Raw genomic sequence first — 12,536 nt, 5'->3', positions numbered from 1 at the left:
TTCAGGCAGATGCAGCACATTTGTCACATGTTTCCTTTTCTCTTGAAGTATACTGTATTCTGCAACTTCTGTCAACTATGTTTCACTAATACCAGTAATCTTTAGACAGACTGGGCCATCAAGGTTGCAAACTCATTTCCTTTATTCCTGATACTGCTGATATTTATATAAAAAAAAAACACAAAACAGTGTATTGCTAGCATTCTCCATTGCTCTGTGATATATATATCTTCACATCACTCAAGTCACAGGCCAGCTCTCCCTCCCTTGTTTTACATAAATGCACTTCAGACATTCACATATTCCGAAACACTTCTTACCATTATTGCTCCTTTTCCCCTCACTCACACTCTTCTGCTGCCCATTTTGTAGCATTAAGTTTTTAACCCAAAGTTTGATTTCATAATCTAGAAACTGACTTTCAGCTTGAAGTAACAGTATCTGAAAGGAATATGTACATCTTTGCATTATCCAATGGTTTTGTTTTTAAATATTCTATACCTATGAAATCATCATTAGCAAATTCCTTATATGCATACCCAAAGGTTGTACAGGATGCCATATGAAAGGTTTACATTATTACTAACTTCCTATCGACAATTTTTCCTACAAATCTGTTATCTTCCAGGATACATATTATCAGATCATATATTATTAGGTCTTTTAAGGCACTTCTGCGCCTCCATAGCTTTTGCAGTTTTGGAAATGCCCTTCGATTGGAAAGACCTGGGTTTGAATTCCATCTAGAGGACACAAAGCATCTCTATCAGGGCTTTTCATCTGAAGGTAAAGTAGCCAGTCTTATAGAGGTGGCAGGGTTTTCTCTCTTGGAAACATGCAAACCATTCAGAAGAATACATGCAATATACAAACATAGGTAGGAGACCAGGAAAAAGGATTAACCACCCTTTTAGAGATCTAGTTTTGCAAGCTTGCATGGTATGGTGTGAGTCTGTTTATAGGCATAAAACAGACTAATAGGCCTAGAACAGAAAGCAATAACTGCATCAATCCATCTTGATCATCCTCTGGATTTTTTTTTTCTTCTATCTTAGCATCAAACACCTATTTTGCTAATCTTTCCTCTCTCATTCTGCTTAAGTAACTATACCACCTAAGATTATAGCTCTGCTAACACATTCCTGAATTCCAATGTCAAGTTTGTTCCTGATATCTTCATTTTTAATATAATTCTATCATTGATGTCATCTGTTCACCTTCTTAGTATTTCTCAGACCTCTCGTATCCTTCATTTCCTGTCTTTGATCAGCTGTTTTACTTCTAACCCAGCTCTCAGATCAACTCTACTTTTGAGAGAAAAACTTGTGACATGAAATTAAGAATTATCTACATGTTAGCACAAGAAAAGTATATTTAATATACTGCCAGATATTTCTGTCCAGCCACTGATGATAGTTTGTTATTTTCAAACTGAAATATCTGGCAGTATATTAAATATACTTTTCTTGTGCTAACATGTAGATAATTCTCAGATCAACTGCATTCACAGTATAGAGCCTTAAAGAACAAGTAAAATATTTCAGTTATATAGCCAAATTTTTAGTGACGATGGTAAAATGACATTTGAATATAGATACTAGAATTACCAAAGCTAGGTTTGGAATAAAAGAAAAATTAGTCATAAACACTAAGCTAGCAGCATATTGGGCAGTATTCAGTCATAACATGAATCTGTGATCTGGGTTAACATATGGCAAAATTTCCACCATTCTCCCTATCTTGGTGGTAGCCAGAGTAATTAGTATTCTAAATGCATCTGTTTCATTCACTCTCTCTCTCTCTCTCTCTCTGTCATTCCATGAACATTAAACAGCTTTACTGTGTCATCTGGGGGGGGGGGGGTGAACAGATGGCATCAGTGGTAGAATCTTATTTAAAATGAAGATATTAGAATAGAACTTGACATTGATAGCATTGAAGAATTTGTGAACACACACACATAGAGAGAGAGAGAAGATTTAAAAAATAAGTGTTTGAAGCCAGAATGATGGTGAAAAGACCCAGAGGATGATGATGATCTAGATTGATGCTATTATTAGTGCCTTAGAAAACTGAAATGTTAGATTTGACAATAATGGAGGTCTGACAAATAAATTAGTCTGGAAGAAAATTGTCAGTAGGTGGCTAGTAATAATTCGGACTTAATCATACGATTTTTGAGGGGCACATATTCACTAATTTAATGGTTTAGTGTTGCTTCTCTTCATAATGTGATTAATATACCTCTTGCTTAATTGATTTCATCTCAAACCATGTTGCTATGCATCCTTCAGTTCTAATTGCTGACATGATATTTCTAAAGTATAAACTATATGCTAAGAGGGCAGTTCAGTTTTCTAAGCAATCTATATTATTATTATTACCCCAAGACCTCATGGAGTCAAAGACTCATCTGGGAGGTCCTTTTATCACACACACACACAACTCATCATACCGTGCCTTGAACACATTCAAACTCCTTGCAGACATCACACGTCCAGGCAAGGCATTCCAATCATTTACAACTCTGCACGAAAAAAACCTGCCCATCACTCCCCTACTCACACCCTCTTTATACAGTTTCCAGGGATGACCTCTGGTTCTCCCCTGATCTCCCACTATTATCTGTAGAACTTCTCCAGCATTGATCCTATAACAACCCCTTATATGGGTTGTTATAGGATCAATGGGGGTCTCTATCATATCTCCCCTCTTTCTCCTGTCCACCAGACTCTGCAAATTACATCTTCTCAATCTTTCCTCATACTCAACATTCCCGAGGTCAGAAACTACCTTAGTCAATCACCTTTGGACCCTTTCCAACATCTTTTCATCCTTCTGAAAAACCAGGTGACCAAATCTGGGCACAATAATCCATGTGTGGCCTAATCAAAGCCTTATACAACGGAACAAGAATCTCCCTACTTCTACACATCGGTGTCCTCCGCATCATTCCCAGAAACCTTTGTGTTGTCTTCACAATTTTGGCTATGTGTCCCCTAAATTTCAGATCCTTATCCACTATCACTCCCAGATCTCTTATTTCTTCCACCTCCAACAATAAATTCTGCATCCCATCTTTGTTTTCCAAATTTTAATGCTAGAATGACAGCTGTAGTTTCAGAGAGCTTTTCCCTTTGCACCTTATTATGCACCTTTTTTTTTTTGTAATCTACAAAACTTAAATATAGATCTTTGTTATATTACCATAGTTTTTCAGTTGCTTGTCTTAAAGTAAAAATTTGGTCATAATTTCTCTTTGGCTAAAACTCAGCTTGTTCTTCCACAAATTTCTTAGTCTTTTCTTAAGTATGCTTGCATAAGTCTTACTTGGAGCACTGAGTAGAAAAATTCCTCTGTGATTTCTCAGCAACTTTCACATGCAGTTTTTTTTTATTTATTTTTTATTTATTTTTTTTAAATTAAGAGCAGCAGATGAAGGAAAGGCATATACTGCCATTTTCTTGGATTTAGCGAAGGCAGTGCCACATGATAACTTGATATTTAAGTTGCAGCACACAGGTCTGGATGTCAGGTTGATCAACTGGATTCAGAATTGGCTGTCCCCGATAGGTATCAGAGAGTTGTGTATGGTGGGGCAGTTTCAAGGAGTCAGAAGGTTATAAGTGGGGTCCCACAGGGCTCAGTACTGAGAGCTTTATTGTTTAACCTTTATATCAATGACATTGTCAGTGGATTGCAAGGGGGATATTCAGTTGTTTGCGGATGATGTGAAGCTGGGAAGGATTATTAGTAATAGTGCAGATGTGGTAGCCCTGCAAGAGGATTTGAATAAGTTAGCCAGATTGAGAAATGAATGGGGGTGTCGGTTTAATGCAGCAAAATGTAAGGTCTTGAGGTTTGGGACACATCGATGGGATGCTGCATACTCTATTGGAGCTATACTGGAGGAAGTAGAAGAGACAAGAGATCTGGGGTTGATGATTGATAGAAACCTGAAATTTAGGGGACATATTGCAAAGGTGGTGAAGGTAACACAGAGGATTGCTGCAATAATGAGAAGGACACTGACCAGCAGAGATAAAAGAGTTATCATTCCGTTTTATAAGACTCTGATCAGACCACACTTAGACTATTGTTCACAGATTTGGTTCCCAGGATTTGAAGGGGATAAATTAACTGTGGAAAGAGTACAAAGGCAGATAACAATGATGGTTTCAGGACTGTACAATGTTGGTTATGAGGATCAGCTGAGGGAATGTGGACTGCAGAGTTTGGTGGATAGAAGAAGGAGAGGTGATGTGATTGAGACTTTTAAACTGTTGAGAGGTGGATACAGGGTTGACACTGGGGAGTTCTTTCACTTGGTTGAACAGCAGGAAGGAGTGATGATAAGTGGCCATCCCTGGAAGTTACGAAAGGAAACTGTGAGCAAGAGGTGAGGAGTGGTTTCTTTGCATGGAGGATGGTTGAACCATGAAATGCATTGCCTGATAGAGTGGTGAAAGCGAGAACGGTCGATGAATTTAAGGAGTGGTATGATAGACTTTGTGTTTCTTAAGAGGGACCTCCCACGATGAATCTTGATAGACTTTGGGTTTCCTAGGAAGGACCTCCTGCGATGAGTCTTTTGACTCCATGGAGGCCTTGATAGTAATAATAATAGTAATAATTATAGATGAGCACTATAGAATCCTTCCAATCACCTGGAATTCAGTCTTTTGATCATGCCTTCAGAATTATGCATTGTAACCATGAGATGTTTATGTTTCCATATTTGAGCATTTCTGGTTGAATATCATTTACTTCCTCATTCTGTGTTTAAATTTAGGACTGCTTATTCCTTTTCCAATACTGAAATGTACTAATTACTGTATTCTTCCTGAATGGTTTCTACCTCTGTTCTTCACTGCTTATCTATTTTCAAAGTAATTACTAGAGATAACAAGAATACATTTCTAACTTTTTTCAATAGCTTCCCAAACATGTTGTTGCCATGATATTTAAAATCCGTATTCTCAGTAGAGTCTTCCTGTGATTTTTTTTACATATTGTTTTTCTAGAAACTAGCTAGAACTGGCCGGAAATGTTTTGAATAATTTTTTCTTTTTCCAAAAGTTTACCTTGTAGGAAACTTCACCATCTGCTTCCCTCATTGAATCAGTTTTTCTTCATATTTTCACAAAATTAACAAATTTGCCTCTTGTTTGCTTTGTGTATTTTTATTATTATTTAAGCACTTGAAGACTCATTACTGAAGGGCTACACTATTATTCTAGCAATATAGTGCTCATACTGCTTTTTGAAGCTCATTCAAAAAGTTCTAGACACAATGTTCACAATTACCTCTGGCAACCATTTGACTCATTCATCGCTCTCCAAGAAGGAAGGGACAAAAAAAACAGTTCTCATCCTTGTCATGTATTAAAAAAGTTAGTTCTGCATATGTCATATAAATCTCCTTTAGTAACATATATATTTCTCTCATAACCAGTGGTGGCTTGTGGCTTGAAATCATGGGAGTACTGCAACTTTTGAAATATACATACACACTGTAAGTGCAGTGTATACATGTTTGGATAAAATATCAAAATTATGGTAAAAATTTAAAAAAAAATTAAACATGAAAAAATATTGTTGATTATCAATAAAATTATACAGTTTGGTATAATTCAAGATTACTTAACCATAAAATATATTCTTCTAGTTTTTTTCATGAAAAATTATTGTTTATTATCGATAAAATTATACAGTTTAGTATAATTCAAAATTACTTAAAAATAAAATCTATTCTTGTTTTGTTTCGAGCGAAAAGGTCAATAACTTTTCGTTGATGTTTGTGTGACTGTTGAAGAATTTGTAGTTCACTTACAGTCACTACTGTCACAGAATCTATTTCTTGAGGTTGCATTTCTGAGGTCATCATTGTCAATAACCTCAATAATGTTCTAAAATAAAAACTATAACAAATGTTATGTCCTTAATTGTAATGTCCAAATATTTAAAGAGATGGAGTAAACACGATAAGCACTACGAACACTCTACTACTGGTGCAAACTGCATGTAAACAACAGTGGAATTGCGCAGCGGACAGTGCCGCATTACGCTAATAGCTCGCATCCCACTATGACGTGCATATGTTTGCACACGTAGCAATATGACACTGTGGTAAACACAGTGCTGCTAGCGTCCTTTGCCCTCCTAAGTGCTACAAGATGGATTTTTATTATTTTTTATACAAAATAAGAGAATTGTATAGTATTGTTGATGATACAATTAAATATTACAAGCAAATAAAAATATATTAATAAATATATTTATATGTTGAGAAAAATTGGGGGTGCTGCAGTTCTGTAGTGCCCATGCATGAGCCGCCCCTGCTCATAACCCTGTATTCTTCTTATCAGTTCTTCTTGCATTTTATTCTGTCCTCATAAAGTACATTCCACAGACCTGTCACCATATTAGTCACTCACCTCTGGATCTGCTTCAATACTTCCGCATCCTCAAGGAACTCAAGTGATCAAATCTATGCATAGATGTCCAGATGGTCCGAACTGCCGATAATCTGATCTTTAGTTAATAACCTGATTTTTTTCATTGATATTGTTAAAATTTTTTAACTGGTTTCCAGTTTTTGTATGATTTGCAAAATATTTCATTGATGATATCTTATGCAAGTATTATAAAAAAAATTCTGATGGTTTGCAAGTAACTATATTTTGTTTTATGCCATTTTTTGTAGTTTAAAAAAAAAAAGAAATATGCTGAGTATTTTCATCATGAGTCAAGTTAATTGTAGTTTTTTTCCCCCCTCATGCATTTTGTTAATAGTTTAAGTGTTTTCACCAAGACATTTTATGCATATCTTATAAACTTCTAAGCATATTTTTTCTGATCAGGAAAACTGGTCAGAAAAAATATTTAACACATAATACACTGGATTCATAGCCTTAGTTGCTTTCATCATAATTCTAAACAAACAAATCTTCCTCAGCAGCATAATGCTACTATTTCTCATTAAATCTGATAAGCAGTTATGGCAGGAAAATTAAAAAAATAAAAAAAAAGTAATTATTCACCTTAATTGATAATGTCTATACTATCTCTTTTTCTTTTTTTATAAGTATTTACTTTCCCATTTAAACAAATGTAAGCTGTTCTGCATTGATTAAATGCCATTTTCATGGTGAATAAAGTTTAAAATGCAAGTAATTGTTCCAGTGACTGGTCTTACCAGTGAAAACAATGAAAACCATATCATGCATTTTTAGCCATGGTACAGCCCATGTAAAATGGATGACATACTATGTCTCTCCCTTTCCATGACATATACAAGATCATTGCAAAACTATTCCTATCCCATACATCTTAGGGTTTTTTTCCATATTGATCCCATACACAAGAAGTAGAAGAACTTATAGCATATCAGTGCCATGTGTGGCATGATGTAGCCATCCACCACTGGATGTTTAAATGATAGCTGAATTGTTGCATAAAGTTTTGCACTTTCAAACTGTATATCAGGAGTGCTTAAGGCTCAAAGCTGTACAACTGAGAGGAGACCTCCACATTGCCTTTAAAGGAATGTGGAGATCCGACCAGGGCTTCTGACCTGATGTCCAATCCTCACCTTCTCGTATTGCACCCTGTGGTGCACAATTTCTCATCTGTTGCCATCTAAAATGACAAACTGTCACCCTCTATCATTAGCTGGCATTTACCAGATGTACCTTGTGAATATAATCTGACATACTTTGGGCAAACAGGCCGTTCTGTGGAAAAAAGAATTAATGAACATCAGTATTATATTGAATACATGAAACCTCAAAAGTCTAGTCTGGCACAACATGGTATTGACACTAAACACAGTATCCAGTGGGATGAAGCTCATCTTATCCATAGGAGCAGTTTTAAATACGAATGCCTTTTCAAAGAAAGTTGCAAAAGCCTTTTACATCGGCCAAATCTGAATTGGAATGATTCTCTCTCTCTCTCTCCCAAAAGTTTGGGAGATTCTCATTTTATGTAACCATCAAAAATAGTTTTTAATAATATTATTAATATTAATAGATTAAAATATTAATATTATTCCTGTTTCTTTGATTTGCTTGTTTCTATGCACTGATGATATACTGTTATTTTCTGTATGAAATATCTTTACTTTCATTTCATTAAAGTTAATTACTGTGGTTATCGTGCAATTTGTTTTCTATAGTCATGCCACAGGTACCTTTAAAGATTTACACCAGTATAATATACACTGATAAAGTGCTCATTCAATAATTCCTCTATATCCTTTGCAACTGTTATTCTGTTGCCATAACTATCCATTAGTGTCAACCTGCTATGATTATTCTTCTCTTGCCATATAGCAGAAAAATTCTCTTGAGTTAACCTTGGCCTGACCAGCCAATCTTCTTTCATAATTTAGTTGTTAATCTTCTCTCATACTGTACCTTTTCTTTCTTTATCATGCACACACCTTCTAGCCTGCACTTTATACTCTTCATGGATCCAATCACCACAACTGTCTTATACTCCTCTACAACATTTTCACTCCATTTCACCATTTCACCCCATTTTCTTTTTCAACACAGCTTGCTTCATTTCACTGTTCACCCATTTCACTCCTACTCTATTTACTCGCTGACTACTCTATTAACCCTTGATATACAGTTATATTGCTTGTGTCAGATACTGCCTTATGAATTTCCATGCACTGTCAACATCTTTTCTGCACAGATCATCTACTGATTGATTACAGAGCTTCCCATTATCACCCATAATATTAAGCAAAAAAAAACATCTGCCTAATTTGTTCTATAATTAGTATCTACCATCTGTTGAAATATATGAAAGCAAATTGCAAGTACGCAGTGTTTTATTAGTTCAGACTTCTAATTTTTTAGGAAATGACAATGTAAATTAAATTATTAATAGGTATTATTTCTGGGAAAATTCTCATGTTAAATATTCCCAAGTCCACTCAGGACTTGCTGACTATGCATTGGACACCCACCATAGAATAAGCTGGAAGAAGGCCACTTTATTACACTGCAGCAAGTACAAGCACGAAAGATTATTCCTTGAATCAGCCTCAGTTCTGAAAAACTTCCCAAACCTCAACAAATTTGGGTGCATGAGACTCAGCCCAGTGGCTAAGACAACCCAATTTAACCTGCTAGAGGGCATCTTTTAGGACTCTAGGACTGACTTTAGCCTCATTTGCTTAGTGTGAGTGCCTGCATGCATATATCATTTTTTTGTGATCCCTGAAGATGGCAATATAACATTGTTGAAATATAGGTAGTTGTTAATCAAAGTTTTTATAATTAATAATTTAGTTTACTTTATCATTTTTTAAAAATTTAGAAGTATGTCTAACCAATGTATAAGCTTATCTACAAGAATTAGTTCGGACTTATGAAAAGGATTTCAAAGTGTGTGTGTTGAAATCAATAATTGTTTCAACTGCAGTCATTGTATTAGCTAAACAATAAAGAACACACACATCCAAAAAAAAAAAAAAAGAAAAAGTTCTTATATTTCAATCAATCAGAACCTCTAACAGTTATCCTTGTGCATAAAAATATCTGTGTTGAATTTGTTCAGTTTTACTTCTGTAGTCTAACAGAATTTATTGCTTGGCTGTGATAAGCTTTTAATAAACTTCATAAAGTCTTACAGACTATAGACTAGGAAAATGTGTTTGTGTGTGAGAGAGAGAAGGAAAGAAGATAGAAGTCATATCATATGTGCTATTGAACTTCAACCTAAACTAGAGGTTCCCAAACATTTTTGGTTCACATTTTCCTTCTTCTTCAAGTGTCATCCCCCTAGAAGGAGGTTGGCAATCATGTCACGGAACCTTTTTCTTTCTTTTGCTGCTCTGGAACATTTATGGTAATTCAAGCCAGTCCAGTCCTTAATGTCTTCAAACCACATTCTCCTGGGTCTATCTCTCCCTCTTTTTCCATCCAATTTCCCTTCTAATATTAATTTCTGAATGCCTTCTTGTCTAGTTAGATGTCCAAAATATTTAAGCTTTCGCTCTTTAATTATTTTCATTAATGTTCTTTTCATTTTTGCTTTCTTTAAAACATCTTCGTTTTTCATTTTCAACATTCTTCTGATGGTCCATATTTCGAAAGCTTCTAATTTTTTCTCTGCTTCTTTATTTAGAGTCCAAGTTTCACTGTTGTAGAGAAGGCTTGACCAGATATAGCATTTTATTAATCTTTTTCTTGTGTCTATATTAATGTCTCTGGATGTTAGAACAGTTTTCATATCAATAAAGGCTTTTCTTGCTATCTCTGTTCTTCTTTTTATTTCTTTAAGGGAATTTCCTCTGTCTAAAATGGCTACTAAGTTTTGTTCATAAAGAGAACTATAATAGACAACTTTTTTACCCAGTTACTAGTTTATTACTAAAGATTTTCTTGTTAGTGTGTAAGTACAGCCAAAAGGAACCAACATTTAGCACATTGAACAAAACATTTATAGATGCCTATGATTCAGTGTAAAACTTTTTTGTATGTCAGTTCATGTACATTCAGTCATGTATATTATACATTAGTAAATCAGATTCTTTATGAATATCAAACTCATTTGTAATTGTAATTTGGTTAAACTGTTATCATCAGACTTACGTGAAGTTAAAACACTCATCATGGGAGGCCCCACTGTTAAACATGCTTCCCACTCTCAAGTAACATTCTAATCACCCATTACTCTCCATGCAAAAAAAAAAACAAAAAAACTCCTTGGGGCAATTTCCAAAGGAGTGAAAGGAGGTAAAAATTGTTCTGCTTTATAAAGCGAGTAATATCAATGCTACAAATAGGTCAATCTCTGTGTTTGAAGTTGTGGTTAAAGTATTAGAGAAGTTGGAGAAAAATTCAGAATTGGGTTGACAACACCACCAGTCTCTTTGAACAACATGGGTTTGCTAAAAAAAATACTATGTTTTAGCATCTACTTATTTATTATAACAAGGTGACAAATGCATTGGACAGGGGAGATGGGTACACATTGGTAAATTTTGATTTTCCAATTTATGCTTCCCACTCTCAAGTAACATTCTAATCACCCATTACTCTCCATGCAAAAAAAAAAACAAAAAAACTCCTTGGGGCAATTTCCAAAGGAGTGAAAGGAGGTAAAAATTGTTCTGCTTTATAAAGCGAGTAATATCAATGCTACAAATAGGTCAATCTCTGTGTTTGAAGTTGTGGTTAAAGTATTAGAGAAGTTGGAGAAAAATTCAGAATTGGGTTGACAACACCACCAGTCTCTTTGAACAACATGGGTTTGCTAAAAAAAATACTATGTTTTAGCATCTACTTATTTATTATAACAAGGTGACAAATGCATTGGACAGGAGAGATGGGTACACATTGGTAAATTTTGATTTTCCAATTTATGCTTCCCACTCTCAAGTAACATTCTAATCACCCATTACTCTCCATGCAAAAAAAAAAAAAAAAAAAAAAAAACTCCTTGGGGCAATTTCCAAAGGAGTGAAAGGAGGTAAAAATTGTTCTGCTTTATAAAGCGAGTAATATCAATGCTACAAATAGGTCAATCTCTGTGTTTGAAGTTGTGGTTAAAGTATTAGAGAAGTTGGAGAAAAATTCAGAATTGGGTTGACAACACCACCAGTCTCTTTGAACAACATGCGTTTGCTAAAAAAAATACTATGTTTTAGCATCTACTTATTTATTATAACAAGGTGACAAATGCATTGGACAGGGGAGATGGGTACACATTGGTAAATTTTGATTTTGCAATGACCTTTGATAAATTGCCACATAAGCTGTTAATTAAACTGGTACATATGTTGTTGGATAGTAGATTAGTGTTCTGATAGGAGATTAGCACTCTGATAGGTATTGGCCAGTTGTATATAGGGAGAAAAATCCCAGAAAAGGAAATTCACTAGTGTGCATCAAGGATCTGTTCTGGTGCTATTGCTGTTTAATTTGTATGTTAATAATATTGGGAAAGGTTTAAGTAAATGGTGATATTCAGTTGATTGCAAATGATGCAAAACTGAGAAAGAACTATGAGGACTAGAACATGTGGCTTTGCATGAATGAGTAAGTGAGTAGGGTTATCAGTTCAGTGTTGCAGGGTGTAAGATTTTAAATTTCGGGAAGCAGAGATGGGATGCAGAATATACAATTAGTGGGATGCAGAATATACAATTAATTACACCTTAGAGGAGGTAGAAGAGATAAGAGATCTCAGGGTGATGGTGGATAAGAACTTAAAATTTTGGGTATACATTGCTAAAATTGTGAGAAGTGCGTATTGGATTGTGTCAGTTGATGCAGAGGACACTGATGTATAGAAGTAAGGATGTCATGGTTCCATTGTATAAGGAATTTATCAGGCCACATATGGATTACTGTACATAGATTTAGTCACCTGGTTTTCAAAAGGATGAAGGGATATTAAAAATGATCCATAGATGATGGATTAAGGTGGTTTCTGGAATGTTGAGTAGGAAGAAAGATGAGAAAATGCAGTTTGCAGAGTCTAGCAGATAGGAGAAGGATATAATTGAGACT

General features: G+C 34.9%; 1 protein-coding gene across 5 annotated transcripts in view; it reads left to right on the top strand.

The window, feature by feature from the left end:
• LOC150102632 (uncharacterized) overlaps window positions 1-12,536 on the top strand; it is a 351,586-nt gene that overhangs the window by 227,131 nt on the left and 111,919 nt on the right. The gene's annotated exons all lie outside the window — the stretch shown is intronic.

This window comes from Typopeltis vanoorti, chromosome 10 (genome assembly GCF_054136105.1).
Source record: "Typopeltis vanoorti isolate ZY-2024b chromosome 10, IOZ_Tvanoo_1.0, whole genome shotgun sequence".
NCBI lineage: Eukaryota > Metazoa > Arthropoda > Arachnida > Uropygi > Thelyphonidae > Typopeltis > Typopeltis vanoorti.
This window is presented reverse-complemented; position numbering and strand designations above follow the sequence as displayed.